The sequence below is a fragment of the Alexandromys fortis genome, unplaced genomic scaffold, assembly GCF_014885135.2.
Source record: "Alexandromys fortis isolate MF-2015 unplaced genomic scaffold, M_Fortis_MF-2015_v1.1 scaffold_58, whole genome shotgun sequence".
Classification (NCBI taxonomy): domain Eukaryota; kingdom Metazoa; phylum Chordata; class Mammalia; order Rodentia; family Cricetidae; genus Alexandromys; species Alexandromys fortis.
This window is the reverse complement of record NW_026067940.1, coordinates 1,879,344-1,892,211: the sequence shown is the minus strand read 5'-3', so window position 1 is coordinate 1,892,211 and position 12,868 is coordinate 1,879,344. Positions and strand designations below refer to the sequence as shown.

At 46.1% G+C, this 12,868-nt stretch overlaps 1 protein-coding gene across 3 annotated transcripts in view; it reads right to left on the bottom strand.

Annotated features, from left to right (window-relative positions):
- Nr5a2 (nuclear receptor subfamily 5 group A member 2) overlaps nucleotides 1-12,868 on the bottom strand; it is a 126,057-nt gene that overhangs the window by 91,833 nt on the left and 21,356 nt on the right. The gene's annotated exons all lie outside the window — the stretch shown is intronic.

The window sequence follows — 12,868 nt, the reverse complement described above, 5'->3', positions numbered from 1 at the left end:
ACAACCAAACGCTAATGTTTTTAAAGGCCTGTCATCTCAAATGGGAGCAGGAACTATTGTTTCCATTGCAGATAGCTGCTGTGATCTGAATCTAGTGTCAACAGCAATATTACCGTGCCCCAGCATCTTCCCACCCTTAATTTCCATGCCAAACAGATCCAGACTTTTTCCCTCGGAGCTGGAGTAAGAATCAATTACAGTCCATAATAACGTGTTAACTAGCTAAAACCGCAGTTACCATTAAGGGGCGTTTCAAACCTCGGCATTTTCCGCAGCAGAGCCGTGCTTTCATTTGCTCCCTAAGATCTATAATTGAAAGAATGCCGTGAGAGACATCTTTCATCGGCTCCGTGCGTTACATTTCCTGCTTTGATAACGGTACAAGGAGAATCTAAGGCACTTCAAGCTACCCAATTACATTTGATTAGCGAGTCAAAATAATGTAAGAGCTTTTCATCACCCAAAGGAAAACTTGTGAAGAATTCTGTTACCGATGCTTCTGCACAAACACTAATCTATATCATTATTTTTTACAAGGGAAATGTAATATTTAGTTTTTTTTTTTAATTAGGCGGTAAGGTAAGGCCTCTTATTCATCACAACTTTTGAGCAAACAAGCAGGTCTGTGAAAAGATGCGTGTGGTAACGGAGCTCGGGTAGATTTCAGAGTCGACAGGATCCAGTAGTCAAAATAAAACAACATGCCTTAGATAGCCAAGTTCAGAGAACAAGTCTGAAAACGGGATACGCATTCAGAAACAACTGAAGCAGAATTAGCTGGTACCCCAAAACCTGTGTGTACATGTCCTGGTACCCCAAACCTGTATGTACATGATCATCCTGGTACCCCAAACCTGTGTATATATGCCATCATCCTGGTACCCCAAACCTGTGTGTACACGCCATCGTCCTAGTACCCCAAACCTGTGTGTACATGCCATCATCCTGATACCCCCAAACCTGTATGTACACACCATCGTTCACTACCAAATTAAGTTGAAGATATCTGAACAACAACAACAAAAAAGTAAGCAGTACTTGTCAAGAAATCATTGAAGCCGGGCAGTGGTGATGCACGCCTTTAATCCCAGCATTCAGGAGGCAAAGACAAGGGAATCTCTGAGTTTGAGGCCAGCTTGGTCTACAGAGTGAGTTCTAAAACAACCAAGGCAATTTAAAAAAGTCTCAAAAAGAATAAAAAGCAAATAATTGAAAATGTCATTTTGAGATAGTTTTCACCCCATTGAGGACAGGATACTTGCTTAATGTTGTTAATAGTAAAAATAAGGGGCGTAGCTTAATGACACAGTACCTGCCTAGCGTTTATGTGACCTCAGGAGGGAGGAAGGAAGGAGGAGGAGAAAAAGAGCCAGAGACTTTAAGTAGAGCAGGAACTTTCTATATACATACAGCAAGCTGGCTTGAAACTAGCCAATGCCCCTGCCTTTGCCTGCTTAAGGCTGGGACTGCAAGCTGTACCACCAACCCAATTCTCCTTAAATGTTGTACACACTTGGCCAGCATGTATCTGCTATTTTGGACATTCCTTTCTAGAAATTTAGCCTTTAATCCCAGAACTTGGGAGGCAGACAGCTATCTGGAGTTCAAGGCCAGCCTGGTCTACACAGTTCCAGGCTAGCCAGGTATATAGAACAAAATCGTTCTCTATACTGCTCTGGGGTAAACTGCAGTTCCTGGCAGGTGGTCCTGCTGTGGGCTTTGAAGCCAGCACAAGGCCAGTTTCTACCTGGTCCATACTATGACTCTGCTGGCCTCTCCCTGTTCAGCCACTGGCAGGCTTTAGACCTTAGGAGAATTAACTCCTATAAAGGAAAAGCTTCCAACGCAATGAGACACTGAATCAAGTTTGGGTGTAAAGTTAACCCTCTATGTGGTGCAGCCCGAGGGGCATCTCTATATGTGCTCCGAGCGGCACCACTCAAGGGCCTGGGGGCTTTAGACTTCTGAGGTTTTTCTCCCCAAGTTTATGGCTATTCCTTTAGACTATACCACACATGAAGAACTGGGGCTGGGAAGTAGCACAGTGTCAGAATGCATGACTAGCCTGTAGGGGGCCCTGAGCTCAAACACACATCACATTTAAAAAAATGCCATAGAATTGGTCATGGTAGGTAAACCACATGGCATCTGAATGTGATTCCCAAGGAAGAAAGAAATCAAGAAGCATAGGTGGCCATTCTGCTGGACTGGATGGAAACATGGCTAAGAGACCAGCATCGAAACACATGTCAAGCAAAGAAACCAGAAGGCTGCTAAAAACAAATGTGTGGGGGGGTGTGTCTTTACTTTCTAAAGGAATATTCCCTTTACCTTTTAAAGTTAGCATATTACCTTTTAAAGTTAGCATATTAAAGTTAGTATGATGGGTTTTCATCCATACATATATACTCTGTTCTCATTTGTCCATGCCCCGGAGAGGGGAAATTTCAAAGTCACTTTCCTATGAGTGATAGGGACCCCGTCTAGAAGCCAGCTTGCTAGGCCTGGTGCCCAGTTTTCGCTCACTCTGGCCCGGTCAGTGGGAATGCATACAGTAGAGCCACTACACCCTCTAGGAACAGTGACCCAGCGGAAGAATGGCAAGGAAGTTCTGGCTGTGGCAGCCAGAGCCTGACCTGGGGCTACAACCTCAACTGCTTCTCTTATCTAATCCATCAGCCTCCTGAGAGTGCTTCACACCCCACCAAGGCCATAGAGCTAAGGGCAAGGGCGGGGCTAGACAAAGGGTGGTGGTGGTCCACCATCATGTGATGCAGGATAACCAAATCCCACGGCCATGGGATCCTAAGGCAGAAAAGACAAAGAATAAAGGAAGCTGCGGGAAGAGAGAAGACTCTGAAGGGCTAAGAGGAGTGTGGAGAGTAAGGCAGATGATAGTCTAGACCAGAATCCCAAAGCCAGCAGGGCTCCCACCCCCTGGCTGTCCAGGTTCGTCTGGGGTGAGATGGCCTAGAATCAGGTTTTACTGGTCAGACATCGGAGAAGTGGCCAGAGGCTGGAGGAGGTGACAGACGGTCAGTCCTTGTGTTTGACTGTGGGTGGCATTCTTGGGTTAGAGATAGATGTCTGGAACATCAGGAGTGGTTTAAGCACTCAATTCTCATGTAGCCATTCTGCAAACAGACGCTGAGCTCCTGGGTGATCTACTTCCCAAGCTGCAGAAGAACAAGTCAGTGCGAAGCCATTCTTCAGTCACCCCGGGAAATAAAAGGATCTATTTCCCTTCACAGGTTCAGGGGGCAAAGTCCTTCAACAGTGCGTGACGGGGTGTCAAGCATGAGTCATGTTTGCTGGTTTCGCTAGCCTGCTACCCATGGGTGCTGGGCGCACACAAGGATCGAGAAACTCCAACATGGGCAATCTCATCTCCCTATCCCTGAGGAGCTCATACCAGCAGGCGGGCCACCGGCGAATCTGCCAGCAAAGGATGGCACATGCCTCAGAGCAAGCAAGGACACTAACTGTTATATAAGCAAGCAGGCATAGAAGCACTTCTAAGAGACAAGGTGACGAAACCACGCCTGCAGACTATTCTGTAAGGAAATGGCACTGGCCCTGGGAGGCTGGAGAGGGCAGGCAAAGCCCACCCAGGTATTCACGAGTAGAAAGGACCACCACCCTGGTACTGCACACCTGGTGCCTTCTCTCTGTGCCTCCAGGTGTGGGCCAGTTTACACGTAAGGCTGTTTCCAGAACAGACCTCTATTCCCCATCAGACACGTGTCTGTTCTGAAGCAAGTTTAGTGTACGGCACTTGCTTCAATTTCCTACAACAGGCTCCCTGAAGTGGAAGAAAACTTCTTTAAAAAGCAATGAATTTCCATATCCCTGAGCCCACTTAGGAAAAAGAACCCTACGCAGTAGGAAGTATCAACGTCCAAGACCTATGTGCATAGGTGTGGGTGGTGGCAATGGTGACAGTTAGGAAGCACTCTACAGCTTGCAAAGGACTCCCCTTCTTCCCACACCTCCAAACTCATTCAGTCAGTCATGTTAACTTTAAGAACAAATTATGTGATTAAAAGGCCTGAGTTATTTTTAAAAAATAAAGAAGTGAACGGTTTTTGGTTCGAGAGGGCATTCATTAGTTAAGACAGGGTTGTCTCCATGAGCCCCAGTTTGTCTATGAACTTGTGATCTTCCTGCCTCAGGCTTCTGGGTGCTGGCTTTCCAAGAAAGTGCCACCATGCCCAGCTTGCAATTTTTTTTAACTAAATAATTAGCTTCTATCACTACAATCTGGAAGTCTCAGAAGTGTGATGAGGAAGAGATGTCCCCTTGAGAACAAATATCTTGTGTGTGAACTGCAACCCAGAATTTCTCCATCTCTTTGAACAAAAAGAGATCAAAGGAGCATGGTGTGGGAGGAGCCTGGTGTGGGAGGAGCCTGGTGTGGGAGGAGCCTGGTGTGGGAGGAGCCTGGTGTGGGAGGAGCCTGGTGTGGGAGGAGCCTGGCCTGAGACCCCAGCACTTGGGAGGGAGAGACAAGGGGATGGGGTTTAAGACTGGCCTAAGCCACACAATGTTCAAGTCTGAGGCCAACCTGAGCTACCTGAGTCCCTGTCTGAAGAAACTAAAACAAAAAGACCCGTATGGTGTGTTGTACTGGCTTCATAGCAGGTGAAGCTCTGTCAGCACAGAGCTCAGCTTGCCGTGCGGACCCAATAAAAACCACTGCTCTTCACCACCTGACCCCCGGCAAACCTTACTGTTCCCATCAGCCGCGGGCACACCCCTGACCTGACTTCTTCCTCTTAGATGTCTCAGCTGTGGCGCCCACCCTGATGCTCTCTCCCCAAACTCAACTAGATTACCAACAGACTAAGACTGGGAAGTTCGCTAGCTGTGTAAACTAGGATACTGGCTTTAGAACAAGGGGGTTTTCCTTCTTTTAATTTTTTAAAAATGTTTATTTTATTTATTATGTATATAGTATTCTGCCTATGGTTTAACTTTTTTTAATGTGCATTGGTGTGAAGGCGTCAGAGCCCCTGCAACTGGATCTTCAGAAAGTTGTGAGCCGCCATGTGGGTGCCGGGAATATTCTGTCTATATGCATGCCTGCAGGCCAGAAGATGACACCAGACCTCATTACAGATGGTTGTGAGCCACCTTGTGGTTTCTGGGATTTGAACTCAGAACTTTTGGAAGAGCAGGCAATGCTCTTAACCGCTGAGCCATCTCTCCAGCCCCCCTTCTTTTATTTTTTTATGAGCACTGGTGTCTGACTTGCATGCATCTCTCGGTGAGGGTGTCGGATACCATGGGACTGGAGGTACAGGCAGTCATGAGCCACCATGTGGGTGTTGGAATTGAACCCCATGTCCTCTGAAAGAGCAGTCAGTGTTCTTAACTGCTGAGCGTGAGGGACTCTTTTCTTAAATGCAAAATGCTGTTTTCCAGGGAGGCTATGTCTCCGTGGTTATGACTACGTGTGTTGTACTATGGCGGACATCAAGTTCAACAGGCTATTTAATCTTTCTGTTTTTGAGGGGATTTTTGTTTTGTTTTGTTTGAGACAGGGTCTCCCTGTATAGCCCTGGCTGTCCCGGAAGTCACTCTGCAGACCAGACAAACCTTTGAACTCACAGAGATTCACATATACCACCACACATCTAACATCTAGCCTTAATTCTATTTTAAAGTCTCAAAGAACCATGAAGAGAAAAAATAAAAGGATGAGGTGAAGAGGGGAGTTTACTAACAGGGAGTCAGAGGAATTCTGCAGGCTGATAGAACTGTTCACGTACCTGCATCCTGAGAAAAATAAAGCCTAGGGAAGGGCTGGGAAATTATATTTTAATGAAAATGAGCTACTAGGGGATGGAAGCTTCAAGGTGCCCCTTTTGTTGTTTTGTTTGTGTGAGGCAAGGTCTTGCTATATAGCAAGCTGGCCTAGAACTCACCGTCCTGCTTCAGTCTCCTTAGTGCTGGGGTTACAGATGTGAACCCTGACAGCCTGTGATGTTTTCACAGAAACCCTGAGGAAGACAGGTGTTGGACTAGTGAGATGGCTCAATAGGTAAAAGGCACCTGCCATCAAAACAGACTACCAGTGTAGTCTGGGGACCCACATGGTGTGAGGAGAACCGACTCCCAGAAGCTGTTGACTTCCACATGTGTTCACCCGCACACGTACATCCGCACACACAAATAAAATAACTTTGAAACTTAAAACCCACACACATAGGTCAAGAATATTTCCCCCAGCTAAGCAGTAGTGACGAACGTCTTTAATCCCAAGTGCATCTCTGAGTTGGAGGCCAGCCTGGTCTACAAGAGCTAGTTCCAGGAAAGGCTCTAAAGCTACAGAGAAACCCTGCCTCGAAAATAATTAATAATAATAATAATAAAAGAATATTCCTCCCTACTGTCAGATGGGCATGTTCAACTACCCACCAATGAACTAAGACCGGAGCACAAACTACCCACGCAGGAAGTGGCGCCAAGCAGAGCTGATCCACCCAGTCTTCCAGTGAGCAAGTCTCTAGTGAGCCAAGAAGGAAATGCAGATAACAAGTTCTCATATATTCTCAAGTAAGTTTTATATTTACTCCCCCTCCGTCATCATCAGCAAGAGCACAGGATTCTGATCAGCCTGGAAGCTGGATACCAAAATGGAGCCCAAAGGCAGGGTACCAAACCGACTGGCTTACCCATTCTCCAGATTTACAAAGATGGAAGAAAACTATCCACCCCTAGAGGAGGAAACCAGTCTCCCCATCGCCTTATAAATCTATCCGCGATGTAGTTCTTTTATTGTGGCTTTTGTTTTATGAGCAACTAGCAGTAGAAGGTTTAATTTGATTTGCTTTGAGAAATTTAGTAGCAGTAGAAGATTAAAAGTTTCTTTCTTTGCTACCTTATTAATCTCTTTCTCAGATTAACTGTGCTGTACTCAGAGAAGCGAAACAAAGGTAGGTAGGTGAAGTGTCTGCCTAAGGTTCTGGAAACCGAGTAGCCTCAGCAGTGGAACTGGCCCAGCCATTCCTGGTTCTCTCTCTCTCTCTCTCTCTCTCTCTCTCTCTCTCTCTCTCTCTCTCTCTCTCTCTAAAAAAAGGATGAGGGATGGAGAGATGGCTGGCGCCTTGATTGAGAGTGCTTTCTGCCCCCCCCCCTTTTTTTTGGTTTTTCCAGACAGGGTTTCTCTGTAGCTTTGGAGCCTGTCCTGGAACTAGCTCTAGTAGATCAGGCTGGCTTCAAACTCAGAGATCCACCTGCCTCTGCCTCCTGAGTGCTGGGATTAAAGGCGTGTGACACTACAGCCCAGTGCTTCCTGCTCTTACAGAGGACTCAAGTTCCATTCCCCATTCACAATCACCTGTTATTCCACCTCTAGAGCCTTCTGGGTGGAGAGCAACCGTACTTGAACACTCACACCCTCACACATACATATACACACATGACCATACATGATTAAAAATAAAACGAATCCTTTAAAAAAGTTTTGAAAATTGAGGCAGATGCAATACAAGTATATTGGTTGGGAAAGATGAACTGTGGCCTGGTGGCATATAGCTTTAATCTCAGCAGAGAGAAATTGGGAGTCAGAGACAGGTGAATCTCTGGGGCTGAGGCCAGTCTGGTCTCCATAGAGAATCCCAAGCCAGTGAGGGCTATACAATAAAGACCCTCATCGCAGGGCGGTGGTGGCGCACGCCTTTAATCCCAGCACTTGGGAGGCAGAGGCAGGCGGATCTCTGTGAGTTCACCCATCATGGTGTTGACCTGTTTGCTCATTTTCTCACTTTTCCTGCTCTTTGAATTGACTTTGGGAACTTGTCCCAGTGTTGTGCTGGAGATCTCTGCATCTACATTCAGTTACTGGTCTTGTACAGTTACTTGTAGACCAGCCTGGTCTACAAGAGCTAGTTCCAGGACAGGCTCCAAAACCACAGAGAAACCCTGTCTCGAAAAAGCAAAAATAAAATAAAATAAAATAAAATAAAATAAAATAAAAGACCCTCATCTCAAAAGAAAAGAAAAAAGAAAGAAAAGGAAAAATAAATGTTAAAAATAAATGTGACTCTGCTTAGAAATTCTGTAATGGATCAGAGAAAGAGAAATCTTGCCCCCGCCTCTGCTGTTTTGATTTTGAGAAAACCACACTTAAGAGCTGGCTTCAACATGACTGAATTCCTTTGACACAAACTCCCCAAGTCTCTGAGACCTATTTTCCGCAGAAATGCTAGTTACGAGTTTCAGTCAGGATTAATTTAGACTTTTTTTATTCCTACATGTATCAGAATCATTCATGGAGGGGAAGGTCTTCTGTATCCATTCCCAGAACCCTCTGAGGACATCTGGTCTCATTAAAAGATCAAATAGATACTCCAGATTCGTTAGTTGTTTAACAAAGTGGGAATCATTTTCTCACTGTACCGACGCTTGTGAGATAGATATTCCAGTCACAGGTGATGCAAAACAGAGGGAAATGGACCCGCCTTCTCCTTCCCTCGCAAGGTGGTCTCCTTCCAGCAGGATGGGGCCGTTAAGTCCATCCTGAACACAAGTTCAGAGGGCCAGAGGCTTATGTCCCTTATGGCTAGCATTGACCTGGATTTCAGTCCTGGTTCTCCTTCCACCCATCTTTTCTGGCAGAAGGAGCACACACTGCACATGCTGAGAGCACCGGCCTGCATCAGGCATCAGGACTGGCCTTCTGGCTGGCACGAGCGTGCTCGCGGGACCCGAGTGTCTGGGAGGGAGGGCTTGGTGAGGTTGTGTAAAGCCCAGAAGAAGCACTAGCTGGTAGATGCACACGAAATGGCTCCCCAGTGGCTGAGAAGAATTATTGAGGCTTTCTAAAGTGACTCATTCCCTCTCCGGGGTCATCTGGGCTCAGGGAAAACCTGTCTTGCTGATTATTAGTAATTTAATGGTGGCGGTGATGGACTTCTGATAACCCAGAGATCCGCTTTAGCTTTACTGGCAAAGGTCTGTGGTCTGGGAGTCAAAGGTCAGAGCTTGTGTGTTATGTGTCTGTTGTCTGTCTGCTTGTCTCTTTCGGTTTCTGTCCCTGTCTCTGCCTACCCCCCCCCCCCCTCTTTGTACTAGGGCCCTAGACACACAGAAAGTCTACTTCTCTGACCCCGAGTCTCAGTCTTGCCTTCACCAGGGGCAAACAACACTCTCTGGAAAGACAGTCCAGCAGATAAAGTGTTTGCTTCTGACCCCTCCCGAGAACCCAGGTAAAAGGCTGAGCGGATGAGACGGCCAACCTGCCATCGCTGTGCAGGGGGAAGAGACAGAAAGTGTGGCACTGGCTGGCAGTGAGACTCCCTGCTTTTGCACTGGATTCCGGGAAAACCCTGCCTGGATACAGAAGCTAGAGAGAGAATGATGGAGGGCACTGGACCACAAACCCTGGCCACCACACGTGCGAACACAAACACACACATGCACAGCCATGCACACATTAAAAGAGACAGAGAGGGACAGTGGGTGTCACCTGATTCTCACCAGCATTGGCTCTGAAAACCTAGGCAAACTCTCTCTAGGCAATGGGGACTGTGGATTCTACTTGGGCTTTTTCAAAAGTGACAAGGGGCACTCAATTTTCTACTCAGGTGCCACTGTTTAGGATGATGGAGACCAAAGCCGTTCTTTGAGAATGAAAACCAGGCCAGCGGAGACAATCATGTGTCCCCTTGATCCTTCTCCTTCTTTTCCTACTGTGCCCTTCAAGCCCCCCTTTTGTCGTGGGTCGATTCCCGCATGATGCTTTGTGACTGAACCCCTTTTCACACATACCTCCCAGATAGGAATCAAGCTCAAAACTACCCACCAGCCCTTCCGTTCCCCTGAATAAAGTCTGTCTTCTCTCCTTCTGACATGGTAGGAAGTGTAGCTGTGCATGTGATCAAGGGGTGGTTGGCAAAAATTGCCTTATTATCCTATTATTTCCAGGAGCTTTCTGTTGGGGGGCAGGGGTGTAAGCAATCTGTTCCCTAAGTGTATCACTTGATGGGCCATTTACTGTGACAGTGCCAAGAAAACAAGCGCCTGGAGGTGACCATACATTTCCCCAAATGAGACTTAAAAGTCACAACTTCAGCAGGAAGAAAAAAAGAAGGAAGACTTGGACTACAGGCTTTAGGCGTGTCTTCGAGCCCATGCCAGGAAGAAGCCTGGTTTGAGATGGCAGTGCCAGGGAGGTGACAGCCAGTGGACAGACTGCAAAACCTTCCCCGGAGCAATGCTTCTCCAACTGCGGGTCAAGAGTGATTAGTGGGTCATGAAATCAATTTAGTGGGTCATGACCAGAATAAAAGGCCAAACAAAACATGAAATAAATGAGATGGGAGAAGAACAGAGGGTCCTAGAGTGAGTGTGACATGGGGGTCACAGAGCAGCACGTGGCACCTCACTTCAGGGATGAGTATGTGCGTGAGTATGTGCAAGGTGTGTTTGGTATACCATGTTCCAATGTATTCCCTACTGAGGGTCATACTTTAATAGTTTTGAAACTGCACACACTCGCGCGCGCATGCACACACACACACACACACACACACACACACACACACACACACACCCTGCATTCCCAAGGACCTGCTCTGGTTGTTTGTTTTGTTTTGGAGATAAGGTTTCTTCCCAGTAGCTTTGGAGCCTGTCCTAAAAGTCACTGTGTAGAGCAGGCTGGCCTTGAACTCACATAGATCTGCCTGCCTCTGCCTAGGATTAAAGGCGTGTGCCACCACTGCCCTTCTGGTTTTTTTGTTTTTTTTGTTTTTTGTTTTTTGTTTTTTTTTTTTACAAAGTAAATTTATACACAAACAGAAGAAATTCTCCTCCCACATCTCTGATTAAGCCATCCTGAAGTTATAGTTCTACTCTTTGTTCTCTGAAAAACACTTAAGCTGAGTGGGTCCTGGTTTTCTGTCCCCTGGGGGATTTTCCCAGCCCTCATAGCACCCTGGTGTTTGTACATTTTTACTTTCCTTTTTCAGTTTATTTCCTATGATGACAGCCGGCCAAGCGCATTAAACAACAGTGTAAAGATGTCAATGCCCCCTTCCAAACCAAGACCTTGATATTTCAGGCACATTGAAGCCCTGTGCCATTGGAAAGAATCAATCGCACTCCAGAATTTAGCTGCGACGAAGGACATTTGAAAAATGACGACTTTCCCGGCATCCCTGAAGGCTAACTGGGGGCTACTTACTAACCTTTTCTTTTGTATATATATTTATACACATAATCATAATTAATACACCTAATTATTCCGCTGCTGATTGTTAAAACAAAAATCTCTTCAGCTGTGTTTCTAAAAGAACTTTGCTGTTCTTTCTTCTAAGTTGAGACCGGGTCTCATTCTGTAACCCCAGGCTGGCCTTGAACTCACTGCAAGCCTCCTACCTCAACCTCTTGGTTATTGGGATTACAAGAATATGCATCCATACTAGGTTGGGTTTTTTTCTTTAAGGAAATCCATACAAATATTATTTACAAAATTGTTAGAAACTTTAGGAAGAGATATCTTTATCTCATCCAACCTCATACTCATCTTATACAACTAACTTGCTACTTGGCTATTTTATGGGTTGCTTTGGTTATTCATTACAATACAATCATACCATCCAGTAACACTTGATTCATACTGTTTCCCAGTGCCATGTTATTAATGTAAGACTGAATATAAGACTGTTAGACCAAGACTGAGCCTTTTATCAGACAACTATGCTAAAGACAGTACCCCCTCACTGTGCCTGCAGTGTGTCAGACCTGCAGAGCTCAGCGCCTTTCGCAGGCATTCACGTCCCTCCTTGCAGAACGACCTCAACACAAGCATCTCACACGTAGTCTTATAGGCGAGAGCACCAAGACTTGGCAACGCCCGATCCCTGCCCGTGACAGACACAGCTATAGACCCAGAAGACCTCATTCAGCTCAAGTCCACGTAACTGCTCCTACTCTGCTTTCCTTGTTTATATACACCACTTCACCTTCCAGTTGCTGGCAAAAACACTTTCAGTTTTAAGTAGCTCCTCGGTCCTCTTAGGGACATGGCTATGAATATAAAAGCACTCAGAATAGGAAAGTGTCTGGTTTTTGCTTTTTAAATAAAGGATGCTCTGTCACAGAGAGTGCGTCTCTACACTACTCTGGGGGCACCTGGCCTTATCATGCTTGCTCAGAGCTTTCTGTTTGCTCTCTGTGGCCAGGTCGCGTCACCCTCAGCCACCTTTCTGGGTAGCAATAAAGGGCAGGGTGCACCGCCGCCGCAAGCTGGTGGCATTTTTGTTTCCACCCACATACGTGCCGGTGCTGCAAGACTTCTACGACAAACATCACTTCCCCCAGCACACAGCTTCATGGTTCCCTACCCCTCAGCCTGCACAACCCATTTTAACGGTAAGCCTTTCGGCTGAAAGTCTACATCACGCTGGGTATCAGAAGCCAGAGACACTGCTCATCACCTCCCCCACCATGGCAGCAGAATCACAACGTTGATTTTTTTTTTTATAATGAAAAAGCCTGAGAAAAATCAAAGTTAGGATTTTGCTTACGTCGGGAATGGAATGATTAGTAACAAAACGTGGCTTGGTCATCACTCAGATTCCAAACTCCTAAGTAACTTTCCTGTATTAATTCAGTTTTAAGTTTCAGGAAATAAAATAATTATGGAGTTAAACAGAGATCCTTATGCAAACAACTGCTGTGTTTACAACGTCCCAATGCATTTGCTGAAACCGCAGAGATTTGCAAGAAACCCAGCAGACAAACACTCACCATTGGCTTACTCCCTAGGCAATAGCAGTCAGCATCCTACTGGCATCTGCTCGGAAAACAATGCTTTTACCACCCTAATGTCAAGGCAAACAAACAGTAAATGCCTATTTGA